The following is an 11,062-nucleotide window of genomic DNA, read 5'->3' as shown; positions in this document are numbered from 1 at the left end:
GTCCCCCCCCTGCCCCCGTCCCCCCCCTGCCCCCGTCCCCCCCCTGCCCCCGTCCCCCCCCTGCCCCCGTCCCCCCCCCTGCCCCCGTCCCCCCCTGCCCCCGTCCCCCCCTGCCCCCGTCCCCCCCTGCCCCCGTCCCCCCCCTGCCCCCGTCCCCCCCCTGCCCCCGTCCCCCCCCTGCCCCCGTCCCCCCCCTGCCCCCGTCCCCCCCCCTGCCCCCGTCCCCCCCCTGCCCCCGTCCCCCCCCTGCCCCCGTCCCCCCCCTGCCCCCGTCCCCCCCCTGCCCCCGTCCCCCCCCTGCCCCCGTCCCCCCCCTGCCCCCGTCCCCCCCCTGCCCCCGTCCCCCCCCCTGCCCCCGTCCCCCCCCTGCCCCCGTCCCCCCCCTGCCCCCGTCCCCCCCCTGCCCCCGTCCCCCCCCTGCCCCCGTCCCCCCCCTGCCCCCGTCCCCCCCCTGCCCCCGTCCCCCCCCCTGCCCCCGTCCCCCCCCTGCCCCCGTCCCCCCCCTGCCCCCGTCCCCCCCCTGCCCCCGTCCCCCCCCCTGCCCCCGTCCCCCCCCTGCCCCCGTCCCCCCCCTGCCCCCGTCCCCCCCCTGCCCCCGTCCCCCCCCTGCCCCCGTCCCCCCCCTGCCCCCGTCCCCCCCCTGCCCCCGTCCCCCCCCTGCCCCCGTCCCCCCCCTGCCCCCGTCCCCCCCCTGCCCCCGTCCCCCCCCTGCCCCCGTCCCCCCCCTGCCCCCGTCCCCCCCCTGCCCCCGTCCCCCCCCTGCCCCCGTCCCCCCCCTGCCCCCGTCCCCCCCCCTGCCCCCGTCCCCCCCCTGCCCCCGTCCCCCCCCTGCCCCCGTCCCCCCCCTGCCCCCGTCCCCCCCCTGCCCCCGTCCCCCCCCTGCCCCCGTCCCCCCCCTGCCCCCGTCCCCCCCTGCCCCCGTCCCCCCCCTGCCCCCGTCCCCCCCCTGCCCCCGTCCCCCCCCCTGCCCCCGTCCCCCCCCTGCCCCCGTCCCCCCCCTGCCCCCGTCCCCCCCCTGCCCCCGTCCCCCCCCTGCCCCCGTCCCCCCCCTGCCCCCGTCCCCCCCCTGCCCCCGTCCCCCCCCTGCCCCCGTCCCCCCCCTGCCCCCGTCCCCCCCCTGCCCCCGTCCCCCCCCTGCCCCCGTCCCCCCCCTGCCCCCGTCCCCCCCCTGCCCCCGTCCCCCCCCTGCCCCCGTCCCCCCCCTGCCCCCGTCCCCCCCCTGCCCCCGTCCCCCCCCTGCCCCCGTCCCCCCCCTGCCCCCGTCCCCCCCCTGCCCCCGTCCCCCCCCTGCCCCCGTCCCCCCCCTGCCCCCGTCCCCCCCCCTGCCCCCGTCCCCCCCCCTGCCCCCGTCCCCCCCCTGCCCCCGTCCCCCCCCTGCCCCCGTCCCCCCCCTGCCCCCGTCCCCCCCCTGCCCCCGTCCCCCCCCCTGCCCCCGTCCCCCCCCCTGCCCCCGTCCCCCCCCCTGCCCCCGTCCCCCCCCCTGCCCCCGTCCCCCCCCCTGCCCCCGTCCCCCCCCCTGCCCCCGTCCCCCCCCTGCCCCCGTCCCCCCCCCTGCCCCCGTCCCCCCCCCTGCCCCCGTCCCCCCCCCTGCCCCCGTCCCCCCCCTGCCCCCGTCCCCCCCCCTGCCCCCGTCCCCCCCCCTGCCCCCGTCCCCCCCCCCTGCCCCCGTCCCCCCCCCTGCCCCCGTCCCCCCCCCTGCCCCCGTCCCCCCCCCTGCCCCCGTCCCCCCCCCTGCCCCCGTCCCCCCCCCTGCCCCCGTCCCCCCCCCTGCCCCCGTCCCCCCCCCTGCCCCCGTCCCCCCCCCTGCCCCCGTCCCCCCCCTGCCCCCGTCCCCCCCCCTGCCCCCGTCCCCCCCCCGCCCCCGTCCCCCCCCCGCCCCCGTCCCCCCCCCTGCCCCCGTCCCCCCCCCGCCCCCGTCCCCCCCCCGCCCCCGTCCCCCCCCCCCGCCCCCGTCCCCCCCCCCGCCCCCGTCCCCCCCCCCCGCCCCCGTCCCCCCCCCCGCCCCCGTCCCCCCCCCTGCCCCCGTCCCCCCCCCTGCCCCCGTCCCCCCCCCTGCCCCCGTCCCCCCCCTGCCCCCGTCCCCCCCCTGCCCCCGTCCCCCCCCCTGCCCCCGTCCCCCCCCTGCCCCCCGTGCCCCCCCTCCCCCTTCTTCGCCCCCCTCCCCCTTCTTCGCCCCCCCTCCCCCTTCTTCGCCCCCCTCCCCCTTCTTCGCCCCCCCTCCCCCTTCTTCGCCCCCCCCTCCCCCTTCTTCGCCCCCCCTCCCCCTTCTTCGCCCCCCCTCCCCCTTCTTCGCCCCCCCTCCCCCTTCTTCGCCCCCCTCCCCCTTCTTCGCCCCCTCCCTCCCCCTCCTTCGCCCCCCCCTACTTCTTCCCTTCCTCCCCCCCCCAGTCGCGCCCGCCCGCTCTTCTCCCTTCCCCCCCCCCCCCCCAGGCTCGCCCGCCCCGCTCTCCCTCTCTCTTCCCTTCCCCCCCCCCCCCCCACCACAAAGGCTCGCCCGCCCGCTCTCCCTCCCCCCCTCCCCAGGCGCGCGCGCCCGCTCTTCCAACAACAACATGCCCTCAAAAGTCCCTTGGCACCACCGGGCACTTCAGCTAGTGTGTATATATATCTGGTAGAAACAAGAGTGGTTGAACTGTGATGATTCAATTGCCTGTCAACTCTCTCCATCTAGACTTTCATGTGATATTTTGAAGGACAGCTACCACCCTGAAACACTATCCCAGAATGAGTTTCTACATGCTGGGAGGAGTGGGTGTGGGGCAAGGGATTGAATTTTAAAAAATCTTGTCAATATGGAGAAAATTGTGGCAATCTGTTTCAGATTTAAGCATGTATGGATGTTTTTAAAAGTAACTGAAGAAAAAGATCAATTACCAATCTTCATTCTTCAAATGAAACCATTCTGCACATACCACAACAGTCTGTCCCCTTATGCTATTGCTTCAAGGGGATCACATTCTCTGTGCAGAATGTGATATAGACCTTGCTGTCGACACGCCAGTTCTTGCCTTCTATAAAAGGTAGGTAGCATACCTGAGATAGCAGTTCATTTTGATCTTTGCCATGATATTTGTGCATATGATGCATCTTCACTCTGGTAGAAACTCTCAGAGCTGATGGGGATAGATGGATGTGAGCACAGCCTGTGGCAAACACTTTCATTTTTTGAATGAAGACTCCACCAAGGTAACTAATTCATCTCTTCAGCATTTTCCACACACCTGCAGGCACATAACATTGTCGTCGTACTTGGGAGCAGGGGGCCTCAGCAAAAGGTTTCAGCATCAGCGGAGAGGATGTGCTAAATGTTAAACCATGAGAAGCTGTTTAATCCAAAAGTAATACCTGGAAAGTGTGAAAGAATGACTGTGTAGCAGCTTTACAAATAATTAAATTGGGTACCTGACTGAGAAGGCAGAGCTGGAGCTGTGGAATTGGAGCAATGACTTTTAACCCATCCCCTGGCGTCACTGCTGGCAGCAGTGGAAAAATGCTTACTGCCATCCACTTATCCTTTGCTTAGCAAATGGCCTACCAACACCTTTTTGTTTCAAGGGAAACAGTTATTATGAGTGTGGGAAATGTTTAGTCCATTTGACAAAATTGTGAGCATTTGGGTAATGAGTGATGCAATTTTAACTTGAGATGGAGAATAAAATGAAGGAATAATAATCTGTCCTAAATGAAAGTTAGAGTCCATTTTGGGTAAGATTTTCAGGTGAATTTTAAGAATTATTTGGCCAGAAAACCAGACAAAATAAGGTTGATCTATCATGTGGTTCTATAACTTTGCTGCTACCTCCTCGTTTCCTCCCCGCTCCTGATATTCCACCAGCATCTCATCCACTGCACTTTGAATACTCCCATTGCTCTGCAGTTTCTCTTCCATCTCACTCCCTGCCCTCTCCAAGCTAATTTATTCCACAAGACCCAGCTCCTGTCCCCTTTATCCACACCCTATACCATTCCAGAGAATTCTACTCCTGGCCGCTATACCTGCTGACATCGTTGATGGCTTTCTTTGCTTGGGCACCATCTTTGCTTTCAGAACTGTAGTTGTCACCACCTCTTCAAAAATCCCAACCTTAACCCATTCATCCTCTCCAATTGCTACCGAACCTCCAGTCTCCCTTTCTGCTTAGGTCTCAAAAGTTGTCTCCTTCCAATGCTATGCCGAACTCTTGCAAAATCTCCTGTTTGACCCCCCTTGTGAAAGTGGCAAGTGATATAGTAAGTGACGGCATGAGTTCAGCTTCCATATGCATACTGATACTCTGCTCTAAATCTGCATCATTTCCCTTGGCCCCATGGACCATCTGTCTTGTTGAACTGCCGAACTGGCTGAATCACTACTGCACTGAAGTGCTAGCCTAGATAACGTGCTGAAGCCCTGGGGTAGGGCTTGAATCCATGAGCTTCTGGCTCAGAGCTGAGCTGATACTTCCGAAGAAGTGTGAAAGACTGAAGAAATAATTTTTGACTTGTCATAAACTCTGCCTCCTTTGTTACTCACCATATCCCCCTTCCCAGCTAAATGCTCAAGTTGAACTAGGCTGTGTGTAACCTTGGCATTCTGTTCTGCCCAGAATTGAGCTTCAAACACAACATCCTATCCATCATCAAGACGACTTGCTTTCACCTCTGCAAAATTGCCATACCTCATTCACACTGCTGCCAAAACAGTTTATACATGATTTTGTCATTTTTAGATTCTTTATTCAATGTCCAGCGTACCAGCCTCCCACTGTCATAAGCTCCCAGATTTGTTCAAAGTTCGCCGACCCACATTTTGTCCCACAGTAAGCCCCACTTGCCCATCAGTCCTGATTCCCTGTCCCTCAACACATTGAATGTAAAATCTTCATTTTCAAATCCCTCCACAGTCTCCTCCTCTGCTACCTTCTCCCCATCCTTCCAGTCCTCCAACTCTGGCCTTCTGTGCATCCCCCCTCTTCATTTCACCCTATCCTTCCACCCTATCCTCCCTTAGTCCTACTCTCTGGAGCATGCTCCCCTTTCCATCTTCTCTCTCCACCTTTTTTATATTTAAAAAAAAAAAATCTTCTCAAAACCTGACTTTTCAACCAAGTTTTCAGTCACCTTTCCTAACTCTCCCACTTTGACTTGACATATTTCTTTCTTCCTTTTATCTCCTCTTTCCTCACCCCACCCCACGAAGTACCTTGGGATATTTGCTGAGGTAAAAGCACTACATAAATGCAAGTTGTTGTTATAAAACAGTTCATCATGCCATTTATTGCAAGCAACATGATGGGAAATTCACTGATTATTGTTAAAATTCATTTTTTTCAAAGAAAATAATATCCCAGTTGAAAATTCAAGTGAACACATCTCAGCAGCCTAGAAATTCGGTCACAGACTTAAACTTTTACTAATTTGGCAATATCATGTGGCATTCTGTTTACTTAGTTAATTGTAGCTCTACAATAACTGAGTGGTTAGTCTATTATTCCAAGATATCTCTCATCACCTCTTAGCTATTTCATGGACGTTCATTAAATATTTCCTTTTTCTCTCTCCAATGTGTAATACCTCACACTTATCTACATTGAATTTCATCTGTCCACTTGCAAATGTTGTCTAGGTTCTTCCCTACTTTTTTGACTGTTTCATCACATGCAACTGCTTGTTTCTTCCCCATCCCCAGTTCAGTATGAACTACAAAATTAACCATTTTGCCCTGGGTTCCTGAATTGAGGTCATTTCTATAAATCGGAAACAGTGGGGGCCCCACTACCAGTCCTTGGCACACTCCATTCCTGACGTCATTCTCCTAAATAATACCTGCTTCTTCCTCTCTCAGCTAATTTCTTAATCATCTCTAAGTTTTACTTAGAATACTCATGGACTTAAGCTTGTGTAGCAGTCTTTCATGTGGAACTTTATCTGAGGCTTTCTGGAAGTCTAGGTACACTAGAATAGGGTTTTCTAAAGTCCACTTGGGATGTCACTTCAATAAAAGTTAAGGAAGTTGGTAAGGCAGGATCTGCCCCTTTTTAAGCATGTTGGCTGACATTTACTAGGTTATTTTCATATAGGTACTCTACTTTGTTCCTGTTGATTAGTTCCATTATTTTGCCAGTTACTAATGTAAGACTATAATTACCTTGGTATGATTTATTGCCGTTCTTAAAAATAGATACCACGTTGGTTTATTTGTATTCCAGTAGACCTCCCTTGTTTTCATGGGCTCCCTGTTGATTGTCAGCACCAGTAGATTTTATGCCTAGTGTTCCTTAACAACATTGGGCATTTAGTGTCCTTTAACACTATATAGAATCCATCCATGGGGATTTATTGGTTTTAAGCCCTTAAAGCCTTTCTCGTCAGTCTGTATGCAAATGATTTTGAAGTTGTCGACCTCTTATGATTGGTGGTATGCTGCTTGTGTCTTCTGTGGTGAATACATCCAAGAAAGTAATCATTTAGTATGATAGCTGTAGCCATAGCCCCATTTGCATCCTTAAAGGATCTCCATTCTTCCACGATAAGCAATATTATAGTGAAAGAATTGGTGCGCATTTAGATATGCATGGGGCAATCAAGTAAAGCTAGAATTGATCTGTTAAAGGCAAGTCGTATTTTGAGAAATTTGAGTGCTTTCTTTTGAAGTGAGTGATTTTATAGATAAAATAAATGCATTAGAGTTTAGCAGATGTTTGGCAAAGTGTGTTAAAGGAGATGTGTTACAAAAATTAAGGTGCATGGTTTAAGTGCATCTCATTGAATCTTATAAAATTCTAACAGGACTAGACAGACTAGATGCAGGAAGGATGTTCCTGATGGCGGGGGAGTCCAGAACCAGGGGTCACAGTCTAAGGATAAGGGGTAAGCCATTTAGGACAGAGATGAGGAGGAATTTCTTCACCCAGAGAGTGGTGAACCTGTGGAATTCTCTACCACAGAAGGCAGTAGAGGCCAATTCATTAAATATATTCAAGAAGGAGTTGGATATATTTCTTAAGGCTAAAGGGATCAAGGGATATGGGGAGAAAGCAGGGACAGGGTACTGAATTTGGATGATCAGCCATGATCTCATTAAATGGCGGAGCAGGCTCAAGGGGCCGAATGGCCTACTCCTGCTCCTATCTTCTATGCTTCTATGTAAGAGGAAATGTAGCATATAAAGTTGATTGAAAGGAAAGGGCGGGCTAGGATTAGAGGTTGGGAGTGGTGTAGCTCAGGTGTCAGTATTGAGTCCCTTTCTGTTCTCTTGCTGCATGAATTAGACTTGGGCATTGAAATGTTGACACCAAAGTAAGAGTTTGTTAAATCATGACTAGAACTGTAGAACAATTCAGGAGAATTGTCAGGTTAGTGGAACGGGCTGACCATTGACATGCTATTTAATGTGTAGGGAAGTGTGAGGCAATACATTTTGGGATGAAAAACAAGCCATGAGAATGGCCCTGAAATTGCGGTCGGTGGTGTAGTTAAGGAGTACGCCGCCAACCTCCGAACAAAATCCATACTTGCCGCGTGCAAAGCCCCAAGCGTAAACTTGCTTTGAAACGTTCAGAGTTGTGCGCAGCGTAGCGGCCCACGGATCCCAGGGGAGCACCATTGTGTGCAAGTGTACCTGGGATCACGTGGGCCGTGGCTCCTTTCACTAGCCAATCAGCAAACACTAGCTCGACATCAAAGAACTTGTAAATTAAACAGTGTGATACTAAATATATTTATTTGACAATACAGTACTTGGCTTTAAAAAGCACAGGGAATACTTTGGAGTAAGTATAGTTATTTACTAGAAGACTCAAAGATTAAAATAGATTAAAACTATCTCATCCCTCAAACCGAGCCTTTGCAGCTGCCTGGTAGGTTCTTTTAAGTGTTCCTTTTTAATTATTATACAATTTTCTCACCCACCCCCTACCCCTTTTTGCACCAGTTGTACAATTTTCCAGCGTAATTGATGCACAGTAGGTGGGCAGTTAGCCCAACTTTTCGATTTTCAGTGAGGACTTGAAAGTCGCAGCGAATCATCTGTCTATTCGGAACTTGACAGATTGCAAGTTCGGGATTTAGCGCATGTGCATGGGAAATCCCGAACTTGCTGTCAATTTCAAAGGCGGTATTCTTGCGTACTCTGAGAGTACATCGTCATACTGACTGCAATTCAGGGCTAATATATACTCAGTGGAAAAATGCTAAAGGATTATGGATGATTGAGTAATTCCTTGAAAGTATGAGCAGGTAGATAAAATCATGAAGGTGAATAGCATTTTGAGTTTTATGAATAGGGGCATAGAGTATAAATGTACAGAAATAATACATTTGTAAAGGGCAATGATTAGGCCACAGTTACAGTACAGTAGCAGTTTAGCATTCTGTTATAGAAAATATATTAAAGCCCTATAGAATGCACAGCATAGATATGCCAGGGATGAGCAAGAGGAGAGATCTGACATACAGGGACTATTTCCATTAGAACAGAGAAGGCTGAGGAGATTTAATGGAGTTTTTAAAAATTAAGAATTCTAACCGTGACAGAGAAAGACTGTTCCTTTGATTGGAGAGTTAGTGACGAGGAGTTGTGTATTTAAAATGACTCAAGTGATGAGAGAGGTTAGGAGAAATGTCATTCTGCAGGGAATTGTTTAAGCATTGAATGCTTACCACAGTTAGTAGTTGAAGCAGAGACCATTGCAACCTTTTTGAAGTAAAAGGCAACAAGGAGAGAGCAGAGCAGTGGGATTAATTTTGGATTGCTCCAGCAAAGAGTTGGCACAGATGCAATAGGCCGAAGGGCGGTATTATAAACTTCCGTGGTTCTAATTTCTTACTGTTTCATTCAGCCTCTGTATTTGCATATTAAACATTTGCACTCCTAAGGGGAAGCTAGATAAGTACATGAGGTCGAAGGGATAGAAGGATATGTTGATGGGATGAGATCAAGAAAGGTGGGAGGAGGCTTGTGTGGAGCATAAACCCCAGCACAGACCTGTTGAGCCGAATGGCCTGTTTCTGTACTGTAAATGCTATGTAATCTCATAGCTATTCTCATTTCTAGTTGCTTCTGTAACCCCGCCCCAGCAATTTCGGCCGCCTTTTATGTTTTGGAGCTTCCTATATTCCTGCAGTTTCCCTCATCATTCTGTCTACACTTGTTTTTCTTATTTCACTTTGTATTATTTTATTAATTCATATAGGGTATTTTTGGGAAAAAAACTTGCGCTTAACTACTCCCAGGTTGTATATTTAACATGCACGCTCACTACTGTGTCCTTGGCTATCTAAGGTGTCTTCAACTGTAATTTTTCTTGAGTAGTACCTCCCAGTTAATCTGTTTAACCTTTTTCCTCATTGCCTTGAAGTTGACCCTTATAAAATTGTGTACTTGAGTATTAGTATTGGTTTATCCCGGTTTGTGTCCAATGTAATTGTTATTGTTGCTGTTGCCCCAGGGTCCACTGCTTTCATTCCCAATCTGCTTTCTGGGCCACTTGTCATAACCAGGTCGAGATGCCAGTTACCCCTCGTGATATTCTTGACACAAAGCAGTTGTGTATTACATTCACTACCTCAGATTTTAGACTTGGCGTTCTCAGTTTCTATTGGGTTAGTAAATATTCTGCATGAATGACTTTCCTGTTTGCATATACCTTCCTTATCTATTCAGATTACCTGTCCTTTTTTTTGTTTTCACCTGGTGGTTTACTGCAAAACCCTAGAATTATCTTTGCTCTGTAAGTGGAGGTCCAAAGAGATTTGGGGGTCCAGGTACATAAATCATTAAAATGTCATGGTCAGGTACAAAAAATAATCAAAAAGGCTAATGGAATGCTGGCTTTTATATCTAGAGGACTGGAATACAAGGGGTTAGAAGTCATGCTACAGCAATGAAACGCCCTGGTTAGACCACATCCTAGGAAGGAGTGCAGTGCAGATTTACTAGAATGATACCTGGACTCCAAGGGTTAAATTACAAGGAGCGATTATACAAACTAGGGCTGTATTCCCTGGAATTTAGAAGATTAATGGGTGATTTGATCAAAGTTTTCAAGATATTAAGGGTTGATAGCGAGAAGCTATTTCCACTAGTTGGTGAATCTAGGACTAGGGGACATAGCCTAAATAGAGCCAGATCCTTCAAGAGTGACGTTAGGAAACACTTCTACACGTAAATGGAGGTGGAAGTTTGGAAAACTCTTCCGCAAACAGCGGTTGATGCTGGGTCAATTAATTTTAATTCCGAGATTGGTAGATTTCTGTTTCCAAAGGTATTAAGGGATATGGGGTAGGGTCACAGATCAGCAATGATCTCATTGAATGGCGCAACAAGCTCGAGGAGCTAAATGGCCTACTCCTGTTCCTATGTTCGCACTGCATACTTCAACCAAAACGATCTTTTTGTAAAGCTCTACCTGTACCATTTGGGTCGATGTCCTTACTTTCTCGGTGTCCTTGATGCACAGAGCTAATTTACCTCATTTCCTGCCTAGACGATGCTTCCTGAGCACTCTCCTCTTGTGTTGCCCTCACCTCCATTACTGGTGGTTAATCATATTTCTGCAATCTCTATTGCATCATAGTTATTATTGACTGAGTCACTTCTTTAGTAGATTTGAAAAAAAATTGCTTCACTTAATGCAGTGTCACCCCAATCTCTTGCACATTTCTCATTTAATTTCACTTGTTTTTTTGGGGTCTTTTGGGCATATTTATCCAGGCAATTGAAAATCATTGGGATTGAACAAATCCCACGCTTTGATTAGTGGGGAATAGTTGCCTATTATTTTGATGTGGATGTCTTTAATTTGAATATTTTTACTCCTGTTTCTGCTTAGGTCATGCACCAACCAGGTGTGTGAGATTTGCCTGAGAATGCTCTCTTTCTTTTTTCCTTTCTGTCCTTAAAGGAATAGCATTTTGCATTCTGATGCTGGAATGGTCAGGTATCATAATTGTGACCTTGCACCTTTGTGAACTGCCTTCTGCTGCACTGCTAGATTGTCCAAACAGACATATTTTGATGGCTTTATAGGGATTTAGAGAAACTGGAGCATACCCTGGCCTGCACTAATAGCTAAATAAGAGA

The 11,062-nt window shown here is 51.4% G+C and overlaps 1 protein-coding gene across 18 annotated transcripts in view; it reads left to right on the top strand.

Moving 5' to 3' along the window:
• The window catches only part of LOC147123101 (prominin-1-A-like), a 240,309-nt gene that overhangs the window by 30,644 nt on the left and 198,603 nt on the right, over positions 1–11,062 (top strand). The window lies entirely within an intron of this gene.

Source organism: Somniosus microcephalus, chromosome 2 (genome assembly GCF_052327205.1).
Source record: "Somniosus microcephalus isolate GS21.2 chromosome 2, FLI_Smic_1.0, whole genome shotgun sequence".
In the NCBI taxonomy this organism is placed as follows: domain Eukaryota; kingdom Metazoa; phylum Chordata; class Chondrichthyes; order Squaliformes; family Somniosidae; genus Somniosus; species Somniosus microcephalus.
The sequence above is the reverse complement of the archived record's forward strand: the minus strand, read 5'-3'. Positions and strand labels throughout refer to the sequence as shown.